Source organism: Ambystoma mexicanum, chromosome 11 (assembly GCF_040938575.1).
Source record: "Ambystoma mexicanum isolate Mex_15411 chromosome 11, UKY_AmexF1_1, whole genome shotgun sequence".
In the NCBI taxonomy this organism is placed as follows: Eukaryota; Metazoa; Chordata; class Amphibia; order Caudata; family Ambystomatidae; genus Ambystoma; species Ambystoma mexicanum.
The window spans coordinates 1,395,191,297-1,395,216,761 of record NC_090934.1 but is presented as its reverse complement, the minus strand read 5'-3'; the positions used below and the strand labels follow the sequence as shown (position 1 = coordinate 1,395,216,761).

General features: G+C 45.2%; 2 long non-coding RNA genes and 4 other non-coding genes across 6 annotated transcripts in view; 1 reads left to right on the top strand and 5 right to left on the bottom strand.

Annotated features, from left to right (window-relative positions):
- Window positions 1-1,574: 1,574 nt before the first annotated feature.
- LOC138504484 (uncharacterized) lies at window positions 1,575-15,918 on the bottom strand. The gene is made up of 8 exons (XR_011279848.1): window positions 15,817-15,918; window positions 13,793-13,872; window positions 10,605-10,680; window positions 10,125-10,230; window positions 8,872-8,964; window positions 7,176-7,280; window positions 2,763-2,855; window positions 1,575-1,703 (listed from the first exon to the last, which is right to left on the bottom strand). It is a non-coding gene; the product is annotated as an uncharacterized lncRNA (long non-coding RNA).
- Window positions 2,633-2,702, bottom strand: LOC138505376 (small nucleolar RNA SNORD18). The gene has a single exon (XR_011280167.1). It is a non-coding gene; the product is annotated as a small nucleolar RNA SNORD18 (small nucleolar RNA).
- On the bottom strand, window positions 3,157-3,226 carry LOC138505378 (small nucleolar RNA SNORD18). Its single transcript, XR_011280169.1, has one exon. It is a non-coding gene; the product is annotated as a small nucleolar RNA SNORD18 (small nucleolar RNA).
- On the bottom strand, window positions 7,456-7,525 carry LOC138505375 (small nucleolar RNA SNORD18). The gene has a single exon (XR_011280166.1). It is a non-coding gene; the product is annotated as a small nucleolar RNA SNORD18 (small nucleolar RNA).
- Window positions 13,650-13,749, bottom strand: LOC138505383 (small nucleolar RNA SNORD16). Its single transcript, XR_011280173.1, has one exon. It is a non-coding gene; the product is annotated as a small nucleolar RNA SNORD16 (small nucleolar RNA).
- A 377-nt stretch (window positions 15,919-16,295) lies between the features above and the next one.
- LOC138504483 (uncharacterized) overlaps window positions 16,296-25,465 on the top strand; it is a 35,065-nt gene continuing 25,895 nt past the window's right edge. Inside the window, exon 1 of the long non-coding RNA XR_011279847.1 lies at window positions 16,296-16,441. This is a non-coding gene — a long non-coding RNA (uncharacterized lncRNA). The remainder of the gene's footprint in view (window positions 16,442-25,465) is intronic.

The window sequence follows — 25,465 nt, the reverse complement described above, 5'->3', positions numbered from 1 at the left end:
GGCTATGCATCATGGTTCTGGACACCTTTGAGGCACAAATTACTCATCACCCCACTCACGTCCAGCCCCATGGAAGATGATCGATGCAGATGCAACGTGCAATATCACAACCCCGTTTTCAGTCCCGCATCATATACATTTTAATGCATCTGCTTCTCCAGACTATTGCAAATGGCGCTGCGTATGGACACTAAAATGCCAGTCATTTCAAAAAGTGTTCACACCCGTTTCAATCATGGTAAACTATTTCCCCAGGATGTCAAACTGCGCACAGTAGCTCACCAGAAGCCATAAAAGATCAGTGCGATCATGGACTAGTCTCCCCAGACAGCCTGCAGTTACTGGTTATTTTAACCACTTCACTGCATGCTTGCCAGACCTGCACAGGAACAAGAAACTAGATTGCCTTACAAGCAACAAAGTTCGGAGTGGAAACTGCATACTTCACTGCTCTAGCTTTAAACTTACCAGTTCAGATTATCTGGAGGGTGCTGCTCAATACACAGGACCGAAACAAATGTTTTAAAAAACACCTATTCTGCAAAACGTGCACGCGCATGTGAGCAACACTCCTCCAGGTGATTGGTTCTCCCCTTTCCCAATTTTCGTCATCTTTAGCTGCACTAAGTAACTTTAAATGTGCTCTTCCTACGCCCTAAAGCCTGTGTCCATTCTGGGTTCCCATGCTCCTCGTTCCCACCCCTACTCATTGGCTGCTGTAATGAGCTTAGCAGGACCAAGCAGGGCAGCCCATGTGACAGGGCCACCCACAGGGGTGCCTGGATTGCCGAGACATCTAACAGCTAGATGCTGTATCCCCAACTGTGCCAGCCACTCCAGAACATTATCCAGTGCCACACAGATGAACTAGCCTGTGCCACATCGACAATTGTGAATGTTAGCCTGCCACTTTTAGACGGACTATTTGCTTGCGCCTCATCTAGACTGGTCTGAATGTGGCACTGGCTAATCCAATGTGTATATTCACGCGCCATGTGTAGAAAGAATGGAAATTAGCATGCATCACACCTAAACAGCGATGCCACTAACCAACCCACTAAAAATCACCTTTCTGCATACAACTCTAAACACACAATCACATTAAGGTTATAGGTAATGGTTTCGAATGCCAAAAGGGGTGAATCAAAAGGACCTCCAGAGGGTCGAATTTTATATGGGTGTCACCCCAACCCACTTGTGGTCAAAGCACTTTCAAAAACAGAAACCCCAAAAAATATTAAAATTCGCCCCTTTGGTTTTAGGACAAATTGAGTCGACCCTTCAATCATTTTATATTGGTACTTTCTCTGGACACTCCACGAACTTCACTGCACTGTAGCAAAGCAAATCACAGCCTCGAAGAGGTCAGAGCTGCGTTGTCCTGTGGTTGTGGCACTTAAATTCCAATCAACTAAAGATTTAAGACTTGCAAAGATGTAGTACATGAGGTTTTGCACAAGTGGTTTTAATACTGATCACCATGGCCATTAACTTGCAAAGCATTTTATGTAAGCATGCGCAGGTTACAATCATAGGCAAAAAAAGAACTAGTCTACACAGAGCAGGAAAAACAATTTGGTACACATTTTTGAATTTTATTAAAACCTACATGAAAAGAAGGTTACAAAGTGTGCCATGTAAAGTGGCTTTTTCCCGGTGGTTCTTTCACGCATTTTTCCTCGCATGGAGTTTCCTGGTGTAAACTGGAAACGAAGGAAAAAAAAAGGTGAGCACGTAGGAATGATGGCACAAGCGTTATGATCTACGGCATTTATAAAGCACCTATACACAAGTGATTCCCCACAGAAGTAGTTCAAATTAGACTACCACACATGGGTTATATTTTGGCAACACTTTATGCAAGGAATAGGAGACTAAAGGATTTAACACAATTTACCAACTGGCCTTGCTGAACAAGGGCATACCTTTCTCCGACAAGCCAATCCTATAAGTGTTAGCAGGGATTGCCCTCTTGGCATCGGCAGCCTGGTGTGCCAACAGCAATCCTGCCCCCCATCCCAACCGGCCATAATGGGTGGCAATAGTCAAGGTGCTATTGAATAGCCCTTTATGCAGAAGTACATTAAATGTGGACCAGGGCCAGTTACCACTCAATACAGCTTTACCGAATCCCAAGTTCTAAATTCCAGCTCAATTGCCCCAATCTAATCATTGCAATAAGTGGGCACAACGATATTGCAACAGGTGATGGTTATTTAACAGCACACAGCCAATAAAGGACAAGACCGACCAGAAATATGACAGAGGACTCGAAAGCAATACGAGTAATATGGTAGCAGCTACTTTGGGTATCTTTGGAGTGCTCCTGCCCTACAATTCTTGCCAATTAGCGCTCCAGCCAGTCTCTGCCAGTGTCAACAGATCTATACAGACTAAATACCCATCATCGATATGGATTAAAGGAACTACACTTGTACAAAACACCAATGGCTAGAAAAGTGCTGTGACGCACTAATGCAACAGTAAGAAACGGGTGTGCCCATTGAGGACGTTGAAGACAAGTAGGCAAGTAACATTTTTAACCCCATGCATTCAGTAAACTACACTGGCATTGAAGATTTTTGGAAATTCAAACACTGGGGCAAAACATTCAGTTAGAAACAAGTCGTGCGAGGTCAGAACTTCCACTGAAGTCATGTATTTCAGAAACACGGACCATGAAGTGGAGATCATCATACCACATGCATCTCATACTCTACACGTAGGTTGAAACCTTTACCAATGCGATTTGAACACAATACCTGGAAAATCTGGTCAGTGCTGCAGCTGCCCTTCAGTCCAGAGGCTGGATGAGACGGCAAATTCTCATCTTACCCTAAACACTAGAATCAGACCTAGTTGTGGTAAGAATGGAAAAAAAGACATTTTTATCCAGAGAAGACGTGTGCACCCCCCCCCCCCCAAATTCATTGAATACAATTTTACACTACAGCAACAATCAGCTGAAAACATTGCACTGGTGTATTGTCAGAGATGCGATCCAAGGAGAGCTGATTTTGCACACCTGTTCAGGTCATTTATATTTCATTCATAGACACCCAAACAATTAGAAGACACGCACAAGTAAAACAAACTAGCACTAAAAGATTGTGGAAATTAAATTCTGGGGGAAAAAAATGCTGTTACAGTATTGTTGTGGTCAGAACTTCCACTGAAGTCATGTATTTCAGAAACACGGACCATGAAGCGGAGATCATCATACCACATTCTCGTCCAACTTGCTCGTATCGGGCCTTTTTTCCCCCCCAACCACTGCAATATTCCCTTTCCATGTGCAGCCACTCGTTTATTCTTGGTCACTCCCACCAACTACCTGCCCCTCCCAGCACAAAATACAACCCCTGTGTACTGGTGGCCTTGCGCTTTTAGATGAAATAGAATTTGCCGCTCCAAATGTCACTGCCCCAGCAGTGCAGATAATTTGCCACTAAGCACATTGTCCTCTGCCCTCAGGTGGATAGCATACAGACTGCAGGCACGATAAAGGTTTTGCTAGTAATTCCGACATAGGGTTGCTTACAGGGTGAAATTGGAGACAGGTGCTTACTAGCCCATTACAGACCCACACCACATGTCGGGTCGAGTCTAGAAATTCCCACTAAAAGCGTAATTGCCAAACTAGCTACATTTTCCTCACACTGATCTTTAACAGTTAGGAAACACTCCCGCTGAACTTCTTAATGACTCGGTGGTGGACACTGTACTCGGTGGTGGCAACTGGATGGTTATGTTGAATAGGCTTAGTTGGGAAGTAGCCCTTTATTTGGTGAGCAATAACCATGACTTGGGGTCCTAGGTAACGTTTGTTTAAACCAGAGCCCGCAGAACAAGCGCTACTTTGCCTTCGTGCCGGATGAATCAATGTTGCTAGCCCTTAGATCCAAGCGTGAATACACAAAAAGCCAATGCGGTTTCTTTTCTCCAGTCCCATCTCTTGGAAATGCAAGGCTCTGAACAGTGAAGAAATGGGTCGTGGGGGCGATAAGTGATGTTAAACGCAAACACCCACTATGTTAAGAAAATTGGGAGCATTCAAATGTGGAAGGGAAGGTGCTCCAAAATAGCAGTAATCTGGTTGCAGGCCAAACATGGAAGGCAAGGAGCTATATTCGACTCAAGACAACCAGCAAACTTTCCAAATGTTTGTGCTGGCCTAACAAGAGGGTCTCCCTTACAAGGTTGAAAAGGTAGGAGGCGAAACATAAGTTTAAATCTTCAGGATACGCTAAAGGGGGTGCGGGGAAGATGGGAGGCGTGGTGGTGTTTTGGGAAGCAAGGATGTTTGGATTATCTTTCTAAAGTGGTAAGAGGGTGCAGGTATGTGAAGAATAGGTGTTCCATTTCCTGGGTGCACAGTGGGTAAAGGAGTTTGTGTGCATGTTTGTGGAGTGCAGTGTGTAGGTAATGCCGGCTTGCTGGGGGTGGGGGGGTTTGTGTGTCGCGATGGTAACATGGGTTATGTGATGATGGCTTGGATAATGAAGCCTTTTCTTTGGGGTATGGAGTACCAGTGCAGATGGGGGAGAGTTGGGGTAAAGCGTTCATATTTTGGTAACCAGCTCAGTTGCTGTAAAATACAAGCCAAAGGCACTGCTTGCCACCACCCCAATCCTGAAAGACAGATCCAAGAACTGAAAAGACATGGCGAGGAGAGCGACAGGAGCATCCGAGGTCTAAAGAACAGATCTGACTGCCGAAAACCTAGATGGTTCATAAACCTGGTGTTGGGAACAGCTTTATGCACTGAAATTCAAAAGTAGACTAAGTGGGTCTCAGATGACTAATTCCACCCCCTCTGCACAGCTGTTCCCATCCCCCGGCTCAGTTGGAGTAGTAACTGACAATTATTCGTGGGCCTGCATCAATCCAGCATTCAAGATAGTTTGTCCTGCATGCTGGTCATGGAGGCGAGCCATGACCCAGAACGTCCAGTGCAAAGGTCCAGCAATGAAGGTCGATCGCTACTTATGACCACAGCATGAAGGAGACCATCTGCTATTCAAAGTCCAAGGCCAATCTCAAAACCTTGGATTCTGCAGTCTTAGTTCCAGAAACCATACTGGTGAAGGTGATACGTTCCTTAAAGAAATTGGGTGATTGGTTTCACCCTCTCCAGAAAAGGTTAAAGCCAGTGAACCATAGGTTGATATGCACAAGGTTAAAAGCAAAATACCAAATAAACCTTGCCCGCGAGTACACATGGTACACCATGCTGGGTTTAAATACTTCAGAGGATGGACATGCATGTAGTTTGCTAAAAATGCCCAAATGACATAAGCCATGCTGCAGTTGGGTGCATAGATCTGCTTCTGTGAGCAGATTGTGCACTGGTTGAAAAGATACCTCAACAAGAAATCGCGATTTTAACAAAGGGTTCATGTGGAGTTCAAGTACCACTGGGCGAAAATGGAACTATTTAGTTGCCATTTATCTGGAGTTCCATGGCTGGAAAACCTGTCAGTGCTCCACTGCTTTGCTCGCTCTTGTTTCTGCAGTTCTCCAGCAGACGGCAAACTTGGGTCTCTACAGTGGGGACCTGCCGATCTACAGCCAAATGCCTTCTGCACACAAGCAATAAGTTGGATGTGGAAGTGGGGCTAGTGCCAGGAGTGGTGCCATCCCCTGTCCAAGCTCCTTTAAGTAGAACCTTACTATGGGGCTTGTCTCCATTAGAGCACTTGTTGAGCAGGACTGAGGAAGAAACCGAATGCTTGAACCACCACGAGTTACAACAGTTATAATGGTATTAGTACCGTCAGATTTGGTAGTGGAGTTTGTGGTGGTCACCAGCATAACAATGACCAACTGCCATCCAAGAGAATAAAGTGATTGTTTAACTTTCTTCAAAAGACAAATTTAACTGATTTGGCAGATGCTGGTTCCTCTATTGAGGGCCAGTTATTGAAAACTACACAGCTTTGGCATCCTTCCGGCTACTAGTTGGCGGCAACGGACACTGCCCATGGGAAGGGTTGCAATAGGTCACACAGAAAGGAACATTCTCAGAAGTTCAAGTTGAGCAAGCACTCATGAACATTGGTAAACCCCAAAAATGCACATGGGGAGGGGGTCTCAATAGCCAGACCCGTGCCTTCCTGGGCTAAAGTATATAGGGGCCAGGCCATGCATTTGGTATTTTCATGGGGCATATATGCTGTATCATGGAGGAGGGGCTGAAATGACTGCAAGTACTGATCGTGACCCAGGAGCAAATTAACCAGCCTCATGAATGGAGTGCCTGGAAGATGGTGGACCTTATCTTGCCATGTGCAAGGTGCTTAAAAATGTATATTTCTTGAACCGCTCTTGATTACTGTGATGTCTTGCACCTACTTTCTGGTCACTTTCCTTAACAGCCTTCACTTTTTACCTTCTCTTTGAATAATGTTCCCTTTTATTTTACATCTCAGTTATTCTGTCTTTGTGATCTCTCGTTAAGTCTACCTGCACTTCATAGCCCCAGCACCACCAGTCACTGCACTTTCTCTCCTGTCACCTTGTGATGCACTACCCTGCCACTCTCCCTGCTGTATAATTGGGCACTCCTTCATAGCACGCAACACATTTCCAAATGAGGTTTATCTATTACTTTGTGAGCAACACATTTGACCATTCCAGCGTTTCATGTGCTAGAGGTTTTCAGCTTTAATGCAAATCACCATAGTTTAGGTCAAGATATGGATACCACCAACTGGCTTGGGGAGCTAAGTATCTCATGGTAGTTGTTGGTATCAAGCTAACCAGACTATGCCCTATCCTGGACCTAAAGAAATGTGTCGCCTAGCATACACAAACCAGCAACTGCCCTTTGGCAAGTCACGCCACAGTACTCCATATGATATATTGGGACAAACAAGCTCTAGCTTGGCTTTCAGACTCAACCTTCACGCAGAGTACAGCGGTTTAGCATTTCAAGAAATCAACCTCACCAACACATGTTTTTTGGGGCAATTATTGGCGAAGATCCAGTTTTCCAAGTAAATTTCAACTAGCAGTCCAGAAATGGGAATTTCAACTAGAAGCTATTCCACTATAGTGAGTATGTTTGCCTTTAGGCTACAAGGAAGCCAGAGCAAAAGCCAAGCAGAAATTATGAAGGACAGGCAAGTAAAACGCAAGAAAAAAAGTGGTGAATCTAAAATCAAGTCACTCACCTTCATAGTCATTCCAAGTTGTATCAAACTGCTACCATGACCTTTGTAAGCTTACATCGTCTTCACCACCAAAACGTACTGCAGACAGCTCTCCAATGCTTTAACCTGGAGAGTGTAGAAAGTGTTTCATTTCAGTTTTATCTCCCATTTAGTTGGCGACAAGAGTTCAATTTCCAGGATGTACAAGCTAAAAGAGCCAACCAAGAATGTATTGCAGACATGTCCAAGACCACCAAATAGATTATTGCTCCTCAGTACCCAGGCAAACTACTGCAAACCAGAGATCAGAACTTCCAATAAGATCATGTGTTTCAGAAACACGGACCATGAAGTGGAACTCATCATTTCTGGACCAAAGTGTCTAGGCGTGTCAAAAATACCTTTCCCCAGGGGCCGTACCAAGAGTTGCATTGTAAACTAAATCACATACTACAGGGATTGAAATTCCTGAGCCATATAACTAGTGATTTTAAGGAGGACACCTACATCTATCCAGGAACAAGAATACCTAGCTGCCATTAACGATTTGTGAAATGTGTACAAACTAGCAGTACGCACCTGTAGCACATAGTTTCTAGCGATTGTGTGCCATCAACCCCTTAACTCTCCCTCGAGCTCTTTGCGCATCCGTCTCCAACTCCCTCAGGGTCAATCACTCCTCCAAGCAACGAGTTGGTGGTAGATCTTCAGCTGGGCCCCCTCCCTGAAACTTGAAAACCACCTGCGGTTCTGGAAGCACCTAAAGACCTTCCCACTTGGCTTCTGCGTTCCCCCGCTCAACTGACTTAACTGGTCACCTGACTATCCTCTGATCTCGTACCCAGGTCCCCTCCCAGCTGCACACCCACACTGAAGTATGAAGTGTTGCGTTCTTGCAGAAGGAATACATCAGGGCCATTATACAGGCTAAATATCTCGGATTGATTGTGCCAAGACCTACAGTTTACTTTGTGCCATAAACGTGGTTTAATACTTGTCGAGCTAGCAGGCGTAAAGCTAATCCTTACAAACGAATGCAAGACTGATTTTAGTCAGCAACAGTTCATATTCTTCCTGCTTTGTGGCCTTACTGCCTTTACCAAGTTGAACGTGTGAAACAAGCTACAAAATTAGTTTGCTTTTACCAGACGATACTCAAAAAACTTTAACGTTTAGGGTCTGACAATTATGCAAAGTAGTACACATGGGGTCGAGGGATTGATTAAACTACAATCATTCCTACCCGTCTGCTTAAGAGTCAATAAGTTATAAATAGGTTGTTACTGAACCATTTATTTGGAAGCCTAAAAGCAGAAAGTACCTAGTCTATTTCGCGAAAAACTTCACGGGAAGATAGAAAATCTAAACTAATGAAATGGGTTAGAAACCAATTTGAGCTGCAGAGAAAAGTGAGGTGGTTGGAAAAATGCTAATGAAGGTGCCACCAGGGATCGAGCCAGGCCACTCGCATCCAGGGGATTTTTAAAGTCCAATACAGCATCACCTGCAGGTCTGTTGCCCCTTAAGTAGCGAATAAAAGAAACAAAGTTGCGCACAGGAAAGACTGTGCTGTACATTAACAAATGCCCTACAACCCAACTTCCGATTGATCCCCACGTTACGGCCTGTGTTTCTCTCGTCAGTGGAAGTTTACTGCATGCTCATACACTGGCATGTGCCAGTACGAAACGCAAAGTTTAACAAGCCGTGCAGTTACCTGGAAAATTGGAGACCTCATGGCACCCTTAACTTTTCTTATAAGTGACAATGCTCGGCATGTTTCCCCTCACCAGCACACTTGAGAGAACACCTGGGGGAGATTGAGAAAACTTGGTTAAGAACGTTTTAGGGAAATATATACAAGCAAGAAATCCAACTCCTTTAAGATCAGATCACGATTATCGTCACTGCTCAGTTGAAACACGGACTGTGATAGTGATCATCATGTCAAAAGGACGCTTCCTTGGATCACAAGTAAAACTTGCATACATTAAAGAGGGGAGAGTAACCTCTTGGCCGAGGCATTAAGGAAAATAACCACCACATCGACAGATTCTTAGCAACGTGTACATTTGTGACAAGTTTAACTTTGTATTGCCCTTTGCGGTTCATTGCGAACAAGTCAGTTTAATTTACTTCGGGCCATAAACGTGGTTTACTCCTTGTGAAGTAGGTAGTATTAAATAAAGGTAATCCTTGCAAACTAATGTACCGCGTTGGATTTTAAGTCAGGGAAATTGGTAGCAATGCAGCATATTATTCCCGCCTTCACACCTTACTGCCTTTACTAAATATGAAAGTGTGAAACGTACTCCCGTCTCACATGTATGGTCACAATGTGCGAAATAAGTTTGCCTTTACCAGAAGATCCCAAAAAGGGTATGGCCAATTACATTTACGGTCAGACAATTATGCAAATTTGCACACATGGGTTGTAGGGGGTGGTATATTGATATGTGGCTGGTGAAGGAGTGTTGGGATCAATAAAATGAAGTTTTTAAGTACAATCATCGATAAACTGTAAGGGTCCAAAAGTTATTAATGGGTTGTTCACTTAACCATTTGGATGCCTAAAAGCAGAAAGTACCTACAGACTATTTTATGAAAAACGTCAAGGAAAGATGCAAGATCCAACGTACTGAAATGGGTCTCAACCCGATTTTTACCACAGAGAAAAGTGAGGTGAATGGAAACTTGCTAATGAACGGTGCCACTAGGGATCGAGCCAAGTCACTCCTGCATCCAGGGGATTTACAATTCCAGTATAGATCTGCATCAACTGCAGGTCGGTACCCAAGGACACAAAGTTGTGCAGAGGACAGAAAAGACTGCGCTGTACATTACACATGCCCCACAACCAACACTCTGATGCCCAATTCGTGGCCCGTGTTTCAGTGAAGTTGTGCATGCTTGTTCATACGCCGACATTGGCAAGTAAGATGAAGACCAAGGGTTAAGCTTTGCAGTTACCTGGAAAATTGAGGCCCCATGGCATGGATGCCCTCCCTTGTAATTGACAATGTCCTGGAAGAAGCAGCAGTTCCATTTTCCCACACCAGCACACTTGTGAAAACACCTGGGTGAGGTTGAGAAAACTAGGTTAAAAAACATTTCAGGGAAATATACAAGCAAGAATTCCTAAACTCCTTTAAGATCAGATCACGATTATCGTCACTGCTCAGTTGAAACACGGACTGTGATAATGATCATCATGTCAAAAGGAAGCTTTGATTACAAGGTAAACTAACAAATTAAAGAGGGGCCGATGAACAATGTATCGTGGCTGTGGCATTAATGGAAATAATCCCCACATACCACTTTGGAAAAAGATTCTTAGCAACGTGCAAAGATTGATCCTTGTGGTTCTCTGCACGCAAATCGTCGGCTCAACAAAACGTTGCAGCTATGCAAAGCGAAGATCACATGGTTAACAAAATACCAATAGTTCACCTTGTTTTCATGCCACTTTCCGATTCTTCGCAAGGCAGCTTACTCGGTCCAGCAAGCAGATTGTCAATGTTATTCCCTAACAGGAAAAAAATAAACACCCGCTCATGTAATTTCAGAGTTACAAACATGCCAACTCTAAAGAAATCTAGTATCTCAGAACTACTCATTGACGTGTGCACACTACCCTGCTCAGATAGAATTGCCAGGTTCAAAAATGGGGCATGTGTGCACAATCACATTTAGAAAAGAATGCAGGTATCCCCAGAGAGCCAGGGGAACCCGAGGCACGCATATAGTGTGTATTACACAGATTTATATGTAGAGCAGCCCCAAGTGAAGCCTGGGCAGCTACCCTCTGGACATGGTAAATCTGGAGGGCCCAACTGAGGTGTTTGGATTCCCCTTCTTGGACAGCTGGTGCAACAGGGCAATAGCGTAAGCGTTGCACAGAAAATATGCCCCACCAAGGGTCCAGGGTCATCATCACCATGGTCTGGTACTTCCTTTCAGTCTGGGAGGCACTAAAAAAGGCACCCCCAGTTCCAATCCTGGTCTGCCCATCAGACACCCACATCATGGTTTGCCTTTCCTTCTAAGCAATGACCTCGCCATATGGTATGTCCTCATCCCCATCTCACCCATTACCAGTGGCACCAGATGGCATCTTCCAAATGCACCATCAATGCCCATCATAATGGCACTATGAAGGCTCAGGGCTTTCAGAGCAACCTTCTCTTCCAACCCTCCTTCACCCCCCCCCCAGTGGCAGCTTCATGCTACCCTCAAGCAAGGTGGGCAGTCACTGCCTTTGGATACAAGGTCCTGTCCAATCCCAGGCCCCCCTCGGGACGGTGGTGGAGTGGCTGATACCGAGTGGGTTCCCCGCCTCATCTCCATTCAAACCTACTCATCCTTTGAAATCCTAGTCTGCAGGTGGTTTGTCTTGCCTACTTTCTATTACTCTTCTACAGAACCCCCAGAAAGACTGTCCTCCCTTCTTGCCTCCTCCCCGCCCCTAAAAATATTCTCCTTGGGAACTTCCAATATCCACCTCGACTCTGATGTAGCCACTGTTCTGGGACACTTGCCCTCACTATCCTTCCCCCAACTCACTCTGCCGGGCACCTTGGATGCTCTCATCTCAGATCACTCAAATGTCTCACTAACCCTGCATTGGCCTCCTTTTCTTCTGGTCCGACCACCCCCCTCTTCCAACCTTGCCCTCCCACACCATGGCACCTCCTCACGCAGTGCCAGTCTGACCCAACCGATGTAGCAAGTCAGTCACTGCATTGGCCTCCTTTTATCCCTCCAGTCTGTTCTTGCTAACCACCATCGCCAACAACCTGGACATCCTTGCCACAGTCACGAGGATCCACATGAATCCTGCCCCCAAAAGCAAGTGTTAGTTTGACTGACTAGGCCGCATTGCAAGTGCAACCATCACGCTCATCCTCAGACAACGGGCCTGTCGCCTACGCCAAAGACAATACCATCTCTCCAAGAAAAGGGAGCACGCCCAAGCCTACACGAGCCATAAATGACACTGCTGAATTAATCTGCAAAGGAACTTGCCAATCCTACTGCAGCCTCCCCCCTCTGCCCACCACTTTTCCTCCAAATCTCTGGACATCCCGTCCTGTCTTCTGCTCCCCAACCTCTTGCCTTCCCTGGACACCCCCCCATACTATCCCTTTTCTCTCTCATTGCACCAGATATTCCTAGAGTGGTCTGTTCTCCCATAGCCATAAAAACATTGCCTCTTGCTCGAGCCTTGGTTGAAGTCTGCAACCACTCATTCACCACTGTCTCCATTCCACAATCCCCAAGCACTGTTGTACACCCTCCCCTAAAAAAAAGCAGTCCGCTGACAGCTACTTGCCCGGCTAACTAGCACTCCCCACTACTACTTTTTTGGTCAAACTCAGGAGAAAGAAGCTGGTCATCCCCAAACTGACCCTCCATGCCAAAATGGCTGGCTAAAAGCATAGAAACTGCTCTTATGAACACCCGTGAAGAACTACTCTAATCGGAATTCTATTACTCCATCCGTCCTGCTCCTCGAACTTGCGTGGCACACGGCCCTTTCAAGCAGACGTTCTCAAACGCAAATGAGCCCTTCTCCCCCCCCCCCACCTGTGGTGTACCCCAGGGCTCCATCACCACGGCTCTCCCAAAATCTACCTAGCCTCTCCCGATCTCCCTCAATGCCCATTTCCAGTGTTAGGCAGATGACAACTCTCAAGCTGGCTTCCCGTACCTGCGGCTTCATACCAGACTGCTATTCAGGCATGGTGCTCCGTCAATGATCCCCGACTGAACACCAGTAAGGCAGGTCCTTCTCACCAGTGATGTCTGCCCCCCACCCTCTCAGACCAGTCTCCCTGGGTCATCACCCACTTGTAAGGCAAAAAACTTTGACTCCTCTTTCTCTCCTCACATCATGGGCCTTGCCACCAAGTGCAATTTCCAGTTGTATCTCCTCTGGGGCATGCTACCTTTGATCACCTTCACCCAGAAGCTAAACGTCTTTAGTGCCAACTTCCTGCAACTGTAGCCTGGTCCCTCCAGTCACAGGGGCCAGACCACCCTCCAGCATCCGTTCTCAGCACTTTCCCTCTGGCTCCCTTTCCCGGACTAGCCCAACTGGTCCTCCCTGTCCACTGCATTTATACCTTCCCTGGCACATGCCACCTTGGCCCACACAGCACTAGCCTGGCACATCACCCTTGGGGGCACATGGTTCCAAATTGGGGGCACCTGCTTGTGGGCCTAGCTTGACAAACAGTTACCAGGGGCTACTTTTGGCTCCACAGGCCAACTGATGTCAAACACCTACGTGAATTTGTGGCGATTAGGGTTTATATGTGCATCATTTAAATGAGGGGTCATTAATGTGAAATGTTGGGATTATTGGAAGAAAGCAAAAGCTGAGCGATGGCACAACGACTCAAAAGTGTGGGGGGGGGGGGGTTGTAGTTTAATTTGATACACCTAGTCCTGATAGTTAAAACTATTTAGAAAATCAATTTCTTGAATTTGAGTTGCTCAGGTAACATTGTTTCGTCAGCCATCTCTACCGGCATATGACAGTAGGCACCTGTCACCGTGTACAGAGTAAGACGCAAATTACGACATCATGGCAATTATCACTTGATTAAAATAATGAAATCAATTTACAAACTCACCCCGACTCAAGGATGCCACCAAACACGATTAGTACGAACAGCTTGGCCAGCGCTCCAATTTCCAGTACCCATTTGACAAACTGAAATGTAAATTTACCAGAATTAATGACAAACATTTGATCTCAGTACAACGCAGGCAGACTATAAAGTTTCAGAAACCTTTAGAAATCAATTTTAGGGGAATCACTAATCGGGCAATGACACTTGAATATGTCCCTCCACCCCCCCCCCCAAAAAGAAGGTATCGAAAATATCTTGTTGCGCCCCCTCACTGCAATCAAGGCCAATAAGAACAGCCACCCTCTCTTTCAGCCCCCTTATCCAATTTCATGCTTGCTCTTGTCAGAACAAATGCATTTCAAGAGCTTCCAATAGTCGAGTGTAGTTGTCTACTAGCATTGGTGTAGGACACTTATTGAAACACATGGACTTAACATACTACGAGAACGAAATCACTCTGAAGCAGTGACAATTTGGAAAGGTTGAGGGAATGGGAAAGCAATAGGAGATTAAAGGCAATACTTATGTTGGGAGGAAAGCTCGGGGTCAATGAGTTAGTCTTGGAAGCAAGACTAAAGCAGCACAGCTTTGAATCTCAGTTTTAGGCCTAGAATAGGAGGCTGGTTCCCGGTTTTAAGCACTTTACAAAAGAATACATAGCCAGGATTAAGAGGTGAAACTGGAGTTTACATGTGCAATATAATTGCTGCACTTTGCCAGTACAGAAGCCACAACCCAAAAATAACTTATTGAACCATTATGTAAAATGTTCCAGCTTCAAAGTACACGTACCATTTAGCTTCCACTTGCGATTAATACACTACGTGCGAATTGTTATTTGTGGCGTGCGGAACCTTTGAATCGAAAGCTTTTGGGTCAAATAAGCAGGCCGTCATCACGTATCTGGCAGGAGAAAGGTCTCCTTCAGGTCACCGGTGACTCACGTGCTGAAGACAACCTCCTTTTGCAGCACCACTCACATGGTCGTCGCTAGCACGGTCAGTCCCCTGGCATTGACCATCTGAGACACCAATAAATAAAACCAACGACCCCGTTCGTTGCACCCATAACAATTAAAGAATATCCGCCTCACGCGATGAATTTACAGGGCAAGAGGGTTTTATGATGGATTGCACTGTTGCGCAAAGAATAGACAAACACTGGTTTGCCTGCATTCCCATGCGTTCGAGCTTTGTGGTGCATTCGTACAAAATAGCATGGGTCGACTAACAAGGTAAGAGAGCAGTCCTCTCTGCAGTTAGCAGAACAAAACGCCTACACAAATAGTTTTAAGTGAAGGCCCAAGCGTATCGCGTTATGAACAGTGAAATTACACTTTGCGCGAGTGTGCGAACTGAATAAAAAGGGTACAGCCCATGGGGCACCCATTCAATCAAGCTATAGTTTGGAAGTCATGCGTACAATGTTGGTGCAACTGGAAGTGCACGCTAAACAAAGGCATAGAAACCAACCCACCGAGTAACCAGATATACACGAACATGACTATTAGACCTGCCACCTTCAAAGGGGTGCCAAGCGAGTTTGTAAGCCCGCTCTCTTGCTGCATCTCAGCGCTTTAAGACGCAGGATTCACACTGAATATAGCCTACAAGAAAAACACGACCACGTGCATATAGAACGCATGCGGCACTGGCCAGGCGAAAGGCAGCCGGCTGCAGAATCAGATGTGTTCGATGAGTGAGTGGGGCGGGGGACGCTTCACTCAAGTGTCTACCCAAAAAACGTCCAAGAGCAACCAAAAAAATGCAACAATCGATAGCCAGATTGGATAATAAAGGTGTGGGGGCAAATGGCTCAAGAGTGAAGGGTACTACAAAGTTTAGTAGTGTAATATACAATAACGGGGTTATTGTATAAATAATACATGGGTGGTAGTGCCTTCCGTTATTGAAACGGAGGAACATTTGTGCAAATGTTAATCACCAACCGAGTACAATACGTGATACTGGCTCGTCCTCCCCTCATCCTCCTACTTTAAGTCAGTCTGAAAGCCGCTTGCCTACCGTTAGCACCCCGGCCCCACGCGCTCGCCATCTCCGGTGCTCAACCAGACGCCCACCGAACCACAGCCGTCAACAGAAAGGAAGTACCCGCCCGCGAGCAACTCATGTATACGCTAGGCCAATACACGTCACTTCCGTTCTCCGCCCCCACCGCCACAAAACGTCAATTCAAAGACCACGCCTCCCTTAATACGCATCTAAGGAAGCATCCAAAGGAGGCTTCGTTTGAACGGAAACGAAGGAACGACATGGACTGTGTCGCGTAGTAATAGCCACATCTCTGACTGACGTTTACATTTCACGAATTCCGCTATGAAGTAATTTGTTACAGATTAATAAAAAATAATACTACCACAGTGCACGTTGTTTATTTGTTATTTTAGGGGCTCACTGGGCATAAAATATTGTATGAAAGTACAGGTCTTACCTTTCTTGATGATAATGCAGGTTAGGAGACGCCCACAATGTTCTAATAAGGAACTAGTGGGCCAGCATTCCTACTGAAGCTGCATCGACCTCGGGCGCCATGCTGGTGGTTCTTATGCAGCCAGCGCCTGTATTTGGTCATCGTTTGCGCTGCTCCGAATTGTACAGCGCCTGGTAAAAATAACGTGTCCTTCCATAGGTCAGTAGTCACATTAGAAGCTCTTTGTACGGTGCAGGTCTTGTTTTCCTTTGACCAAATCCATTAATTGTATTTTAAAATGCCTGCCACAGGTATTGTTATATCACTGTATACGCGTACACACACGATATAAATAGCATGTAATTTTAATGAATCAATTACTGCTCTGATTACTTACCGGTAATCTTCATTACTCATAGTCGTCCTCGTCACAGTACTTGTGAGGTTCCCAATAAGGTGACCAACTTTACAAAATGGTTTCACATGACACTTTAGACGTGGTAGCACATCAGAAGCGGCTTGCAGTGCAGGCAATTGCATACAATATCTTGTTTGTTTACTTTTGTTCGGCATGCTGCCACAAAAGGTTACTTCAGTACACTTACACAAATGCATAAATAATCCAAATGTCAGGTTCCTTTGCTAAAACAGATAAACAGAAAAAGCCAAACCTAAAACAAAAGCAGATGCACAAAGTGCACAAACATTTTTAAAATTGCATTGTTCCCCACAAGCTAAGTTCAGATGTACATAAATTCAGTTATCTAAGGAACAGGATCAGCTGTGGCAATGATGCATTAGAAAGAGTCCAAGGAACACAACAATGTTCTTTAACAAGCCCTAGCAATGCCAATGGTTTGGGCTTTTGTGTGGACATGGGAAAGGCGCTTGACAAGGCACTGCCGTAGTGGTATTAACTGGCCATTAATGCTAGCAGGTGAGAAAATGGTGTAATATCCTTCATATTTCAGTAGTTGGTAATATGGGAATATTATTAAAATATGCTCATTTATTAATAATTCATACATTAATGTATCATGTGTCTAGGAATCTATTGCAGGGCGCTTTTCTGAATTTAAATCTGGTTTTGGTTTTCAAATCAAGCAAAGAGCTCCAGTTATAGCCGATATTATGCCATTATTTGGTGCCTTTTAAATTAACCAATTGTCTTAGTTTACAAAGCTGTGCGTTGCATGTTTATTTAAGTTAGTTAACAGAATAACGTGCTGAACACATATTCTGAGGCAAGTCAAGAAGCAGACACATAATAGATGACTTATTGCTCTGCCTCAGGTGAAAGGGTCAGGGCTTATATGGGGATTTGAAGCAGCCTTTCACAAAAGATACAGGCCTATAACTTCTGATCCAGCTTCCCACAAACTGTGAAGCCCCTTGCAAATTCTTTTTTTTTTAATGTAATGGCTTTAATTTCAGGTATTTTTAAGATCATGTATGCTCCCAAAAGCCACAGATGTCTGCTCATCTAACACAATTACTGATTAATGGTGGGTGTGTTGTACCAAAAAGCTGATATCTGGGCCTTCTGCCTTGAGGCTTTGAATAAGCCAGATTTACAAGATTCCAGCTGCATTCAACATTTTAAGGAGACATGCAAGAAGAAAATGTTGCTCATATTGTAATTTTCACTAAATAAGAACTTATTGTGTGTCTTATCCACAAATGTAACTCTATTTGCATGATACACATTGTACATTGACTTTTCATATATTAAGTACACTTTGTGCCATTTGTGTAACATGGCTGCACAAATAAATACTGTTTGCATCAAACATGTGCTGCAGAAAAACTGTTTTTTGACCTTTAACAGCATAGAGCCATGCACCTTATTTAGTGAAATGCACTAATGTATGTTAAGCTTGACAGCCTGTTAGGAGCCAGGAGTACATAAGAGCAGAGTCATGTGGGTGTGCTCTGTGCATGTGCCTAAGCTATTTTTTCAAATTACTGCAGCACAGACTGTCCTTGTCCCATCCTTGTAGGTATGACCTCTTGAAAATATGGAAGAAAGGGCGTCATGATCTACTAGTACAGTAGTGACCTGGGAGTGTAACTGTACCTATATGAGTGCTGAACTCCATCTCGTGACTTGTTCACCCTTTCTTATTGTTAAATGGTGTCAGAATCTACCAGTCATACTTCTGGAACATTTTTGTAATTGCAACTTACTGGTGATGCTTTGAAATGATCGCTGCTAAGCACTACAGCCAGAGGATGCACTATTTCTTTATCACATTCTGATACCATCTGTACACTCACGATTATAAATCCTGCAGAATTATGTTTAAAGAGAAATATCTGGATCTCTGAATGGATCCGTGTGGTTATTTTGGAAAATTACTGGTTTACAACCCCACATTATTTTACGTCTACTGTCATTTTGATTTCCACCTTTTATGACTGCCGTACGTAATTATCTACAAAGCGAGTAGCTTGAGTGTCCAGCCTGTGTGCATCTCGTATAAATATGCTCTGCTTTCTTTAATTACTACGAATACTCCCAAAATGTATAATTGTCATATCAAATCTTACTTCTTAGCCTTTGTTATGCCAACATTCAGCCCAGTACCAAGTTCAAAGTTATGTCAGGGGCTTGGTTTACCTAAGCATATGGCCTGTTTATCAACAAGGCCCATCTTCCTTCCACTCAATGACTTTCATCCTCCATTGCATTTAAGGCCACCCAACTCCTCCCTCCTACACCTCTTACCATTCCCTATCGCCTGCTGGATTGTCTCCCATCTAAACTTCCTCCTTGACTCCATTCACAATGAAGGCTAAATCGCACTTAAGGGAGACTGCATACTCTCGAAAATCTCTGCCACTCACCAACTTGAATTTGACTCCATCCTTCATTATCTCATGTTAAACTTCCACACTCAATGACAAGTGAAATTTCTTGACCTAGTCTTCCCTTCCCCACATCTAATCTTGCAATTGATCCGTCTCCTCCTGTACTTCCTATCATTTCAGCAACACTGCCCCCACCCTCCACCCTCACGCCCTCTTTCTCTCCCTCCCATGTCAGCCATCTCTAAATGTAAATTCAAAACAAATACCTTGGGTCCTTATCTGGTCAAACACAGTCCCTTTCCTCTCGCACTTGCTCCTCCCAGGGCTTCATCTGTTGAACATTGCTATCTTGTTGACATCTGTGCCTAGATGCAGTTTCTGCCTGATTCCCCCTGAGAATTTGCATACTTCAAATAACCAAATCAAATCAAACAGGTCTTCTCAGAATTTAACATTGCTCTTCACTCCCCCTGTGATAATCCCTATCCCTCTCATACCTTCACCCCATCTTCTCTTCGCCCTGTAACCTTCATTACCCCTCAGATCCACGACCTCACAATAGACATGCAACGCCATTTCTTCAAGTGGCGCACAACTGGTTTGCCCTGCTTCCCCTTACCTATAAAATGCACTCATCTCCTTCACCATGGACCTTGACTATACACAAGGTTGTCCAACTCCAGGCCTCGAGGGCCGGAATCCTGATGGGTTTTCAGGATATCCCCCATTAATATTCATGAGATAAATTTGCATACAATCATTTTAAATGTACCCAAATTCTTTCTCATTCTAGGCTTGAAGTTGGACAGCCCTGCTTCTACCAAAACATCCTATTCTCCAAACTAATTACTGCTCTTTGCTCTCACCTTATGCACTGCCCTTCACACTTCAATTCATGCTGATGACTCTTTGTTCCTTATCTGCTAACAACTTTGCCCACTACTTCTCATCTCAGGTCAAAATAATGTGTGTTGTCCCTCAACTCGCTTGCTTTCCTTCCCCGGTTCTTCCCCCACCACCAATTTGGGCCACCTCCTTTATGCATTCCTTCCTTCCTACTGCTCCCTGTTAAGAGGCACCCATTCTGAGGACTGCAAAGTCCTCCTTCGGCCTGCCTATCTGAGTGCCATTCAGACGGTCAAGGAATTTACACCTCTCACCTGAACCTACTGCTCCTACGTCAACTATTTTCCTAAAGATGCCAGTGTTGCTGCCAACTAACAACCAGCTTGTCTCCACCCACGTATTCTGAAATCCTTGAACAACTTGTCTCCTACCTGGATACTGTTGAACTCTGACCTACTCCAATCTAGATTCCACAAGCCACCATTGCAATGATTCTGCCCTCACCCACGTCTCCAACTGTTTTACCTCTGCTCACCACTGCACTCTATCTGCATTTTTCTGGACCTTTTCTCTGCCTATGATATAGTTGATCACTTCTCAATTCTTAGGACCGGGTACTGTAAGGAAGGCATGGTATAAAAGCAAGACAGACACACGTGATCACAGTTGAATGGTGTTTATTAAACTATAAAAATGGGTGGGATAAACGCCTAATCTAAACCTAAATATAAGATGGGAGCAAGCTACGACCATCAAATAATAATAATACAGTCCTAGTGGAGTCTAGTAAAATAAAAAGAGACTATACTAGGTAAAACCTATTGCCTGTCTTTACCTGTAAATACAAAATAGTGTGGGATAATGTTCACAATGAACGAAAGAAGTGTTCTCAAAAGGATAAGTCAGTATGTTGTAGCCGGGGTCTCCCTTCCCCACATTTGAAGCACAGGACAAGGCTAGACTCTTGAGCACAGCACACTTCTGGGGCTTCTAAGGCCCACCTTTACAGTTCCTTTTTCTTCTATCACGGCCTTCTGTGTCCAAGCCTCTTTATGCAAAGTCTCTTGCTTCAGAGGGCCTGATGCATCACAAACAACAAACAAAAGTCCCTTTGGTTTCTTCAAGTCGGGCGATTACTCTTCACTCTAGGATCCCCCTCAGCCGGGCTGTGATCCCTTTCACAACGTCAGCCTCCCTCAATCGGGCTCAGACCAACAACTCACTGTTGACATCCCTCAGTCGGGTTCACCTTGGTCACCACAATGCAGTTCCCTATGTATTTCAATTCATCATCATCTTGCAATATTCAGGAATCTCGGGTTACTGGTGTCCCCTTTACTTAGGTCTCAGTCACCCGGGCTCAGACCTCCTTTATCTGCTTTCCAAAACACTTGTCACTTCACACAGAGACTTCTGAATGGCGAGTATGTCTCACTGGGTCTCTCTGTGTTTCTGTGGCAAGTGTAGGTTTCACTTTACCATAATCTATGCGGTGCTCCCCTCAGTAACACAGTTTAATTCACAATGTGTCAAAGACTTTCGACCGTACAAGGGGTTTTGCCTTGACCCTTGTATGACCACTTTCACATTTGACACCAGCCTCCCCTAGGGCCTCTTGGTTCTTATAGTGCTCTCAATTCCCCATATTCTCCTTGTTCATTAGCAGGGCCTTTGTGAGAGTCTTTCGAATGAGCGCCCATGTGACGCTGGACAACTTTAACGTTGATACCTCGTTCGTTCACAAAAGACCTTTGTCTATTATCTTCTTTTCTTTACGCAACAGGTTGCCACTGCAACCTTGAGATTTAACACAGTGAGTCCCCTATCAGTTTCTTCCGACAGTGTGCTGAACTCCTTGGCTTTTCTTCCGCTGGAGTCAAGGATGGTACCATGGCGGCAAGCTCTTTTCCCCGCCCTGGCTATCGGTACGAGAGGGCCCTGTGTACCTTTGACATCTGTCACACTAATCGCCCGCTGCGTTTCCTGGTCTTATAGTTCTTTCATGGAAGGCTTTGTGGGCCTGAGTTGAAAAGGGCATGGAAAATTCCATCCCTGCCATCCTTTCAGTTTCCACCGCCCTTCTTCTCCGTTTGAACTGCCGTCCGGGAATCGCTGCTTCCTCGTGCGTTCGGCGTTGCTCAATGTGTGGTCTTGTGCTCCGTCTTTTATCACTGTGGGGAAGAGAAGGGGCCGTCAGGTGTGCATAGTTATCGGCAATTGCCTTACTCTGCCTGACCCTTGTGTTGGGACATGTCAGGTAAACAGCTCTGGAGTTAGTCCATTGTCTTTCGCGGTGTGAGAAAGTGTTTGTGTAGGAAAGGGGAGGGGGTAGAGCTTTTGAATGTCCTACAGGGTAGGATGGGGAAAAGGTATTATATGGAAGGGAGTAACGTGTCTCACCCGCCGGTGTCCCACTTCCACTCCCCGAAGATCCCCCACCCAGCTGATCCTCCCGCACTTGTCCACCCCCAGGAAGTGGATCCAATAGCGATGGTTTATGTCCTGGCCACCTGGATGACAGATCCCCAGGGATCCCCAAGGACTAGCAAGTGAGACACCTTCAGGTTTCTCACATAACCTGTAATTCATTCACAAGAATTTAGGTTTTCTTGAGGCTGGTCTACTCGGGGACTCCTTAGATACCCATTCGATTTATGACATTGAGTAATTATAGTGTGCGTTCTGGAAATACAGTATGTCACGTCTCAATGGAGTTGGCAGAGAAAGGCCAAAGACTGCCACATCAAACACAAGAAAGAGAAAAAACTCCCGGAGACCTGCGCCAATTATTTTTAGGTTTCAAATTTTAATGGTCCCATAACACGTAATGCCCTTCCTGATGACACGTGTTTTGGCGAGAAATTGCCTTAATCAAATCAGGGCAGAGTCTAACATATTTCTTTGAGTGTCGCAACAAATTCTTATTTGAATACATCATGTGTCAAATCCCTTCATAGCATAAGCGAGTTGCATGTCACGCGCGTCGGCTCCTTTCTCAGAAAGGGGACAACGCGTGTGACATGCAACTCGCTTACGTGTGACATTACGTGTTATGGGACCATTAAAATTTGAAACCTAAAAATAATTGGCGCAGATCTCTGGGAGTTTTTTCTCTTTTTTAACCGATAATTCAACCTGCCTCCCTGTTGGTGTCCATTCAAGTCAATCCTCGGCCTCTTACTATTCATTCTCTATACTGCCTCTCTCTGTCAACTAGTCTCTTCCTTTGCAATCTCCTATGCATATTTGCGGATGACCCACACATCTTCTTTTTCCTTACTTTTGCTCCCAACCTCTCTGCTTGCAGATTTACTAATCCCTCTGTGATTCGGCACTGGAAGGCGGTTTGCTTTCTAATGCTTAACTCCTCCAAGAAAGACGCAATTTTCCTTCTTGCCTCCAATGTCTGTAGTCACCTTCCTTCGTCCATCTCATTTCCTCCTGGCTTACTCCCCACCAACCACTAAGACATGCAGACTATGGTCCTTTTCTATTGTGACCTTAAAGGATAGTTCCGGGACTTTTTTTTTATTGTCCCTACGGTTCGGCCATGTGTTTTTAAGCATAAATCGGTAGATCGTAGAAAACTTTCCTATGGACCTTACCCGACTTTTCGTCCATTAACGCACTCGAAATCAGCCGCCATTTTGTCATAATCCTATCATTTCCCCCCATCGACCTGGCTCACCTGCTTTTGCGGCACTAAATCAAATCCCCCGCCCCTGAGCCTGACATCAGCAGATGCGTACCGCCCATTTCCCAACGCCAAAGCACGTTTCGTGTCAACAATCGCTGCGCCTCAGCTAATGAAGTGTCGCCATGGAAATGGCAGGACGCCTCTTTCCTCAATAAGTATAAACACACCGTTTCACAACACACAGCAGCAGATTTTCGATTCCATTACTCTCTCTGTGTTACTTTGAGTATTCTGTGACTCGTTTCTGTGCTCTGGTCAGCTACCTTCGCCGCTTCTAGGCCTTGTGAACACCTGTACCATCTCCGTAAATTATTTTACTTTCTTTACCACACAATGGCTACAATAATGCCGTATATGTACGAGCCCGAGTACACCGAGGAAGAACTACTGGAAAGGCAAGCACGCGAAAACGATGGGGATTCGGACGGCAGTTGTGAGGACCAGTCAACGGATGAAGAGCCTGGACCATGTCGCATGGACGGCGTCTCCACCTGGTGCACGTGCAATCGGTGCGAGCTAATGCCAACTGAGGAGGAGAACTGCTGCTGCCGTGAAAATTCCGGGTGCTTGGCCTACATTTCGGAAGGCGAGCCAAGTCCGCAATGCATCACCGAGCTGCCAGAGTTCAGGGAAGCCTGCCTCTCACGGACCGTGTTGAGGATGATGATGGTGCTTATGCACGAACTTCGCGGCACTGTTCGTCCGCGTAATCCGAGTAACGAGTAAGTATACTCTGGTTGTGATGTCAGTGATGCCACTACTATTTCATGGTCGTCTCCCACATATAAAATTACATCTACATATCATTCGAATGCATGTAAATTGGTTCCATATTGTGCATTTTCTACATCGATTTTTTTTCAAAGCAGAATGACATTTTTTACCTGAATCGACAGTGATAAGAAAGTTTTGTCATTTTAATACAGTTTGCATCTTTCATTTTCACAGGTGGTACAGGCTGGTGGCCTATCGTTGCTTCACTTGGTGGCTTCACGGGAGGCTCGGACACCGCGTTCGGAGAGTAATACCTGCCTGTGCGGTACTTGCCATTAGACAACATTTCCCCAGCGACAGTGGACAATACCGCGGATTTTCCCTGGATGTGCTGCAACCGGAACTTTACAATGTGTAATGTTTATTATTTATGTTCAATTGAAATTAAGATCTAAAAAAAAACCCAACATATATTTTAACAATGGTTGTTTTGATTTTTTTAAATGAATCTAGTGTGTCTCCATTGAATAGTCTTCCTGTGCCTTGTCTTGTCACACCACATGTCTCCGGCCAGCATCCTCCCTCACGCTGGCCGCCCACCTTCAATCCACATAACCGTTGAACCCATATGCAGCAGACATACATATGTTATTTTTCGGGTTGGCATCAAGCCTCCCGGCCTTGCCTCCTCCCCCAAAAATACTTACCACACCACTTTGTTCAAGCGTTGGCAATAAAAGGCCGTTGGATTTTATTGATACAAAACATGGTTATAGGTAAATAATCAATATGGTTGATCATAATAAATCATCCTTTTGGGCACCGGGTACAGAGATGACCCCCTCTGGCCCGTGCCGCCTTGCCACCACAGGCCAGCCTGCTGCTGACTAACTGCCTAGGCATCCAGGGTGAACTGCACCCATATATTCTCCTGGGAGGGTGAGGTATTTATAAACTCACCCCCCTGCCTTCCATGTACTAGATCCTGCAGCCTGCCTCTTACATGCAGTTAGATGGCCTCTCCTTGGTGAGGCCCTGCGGCAAACGAGTCTTGTCTGCACGACCACCGCCCCAATCCACCCCCCCGCCCTATCAAAGGCAGTTCGCACCGGGGTACTTGTGCTGGCAAGTGGAGCTGTCGGGGAGCGATAAAGGCCAAGAGGTGCCAAAGACCA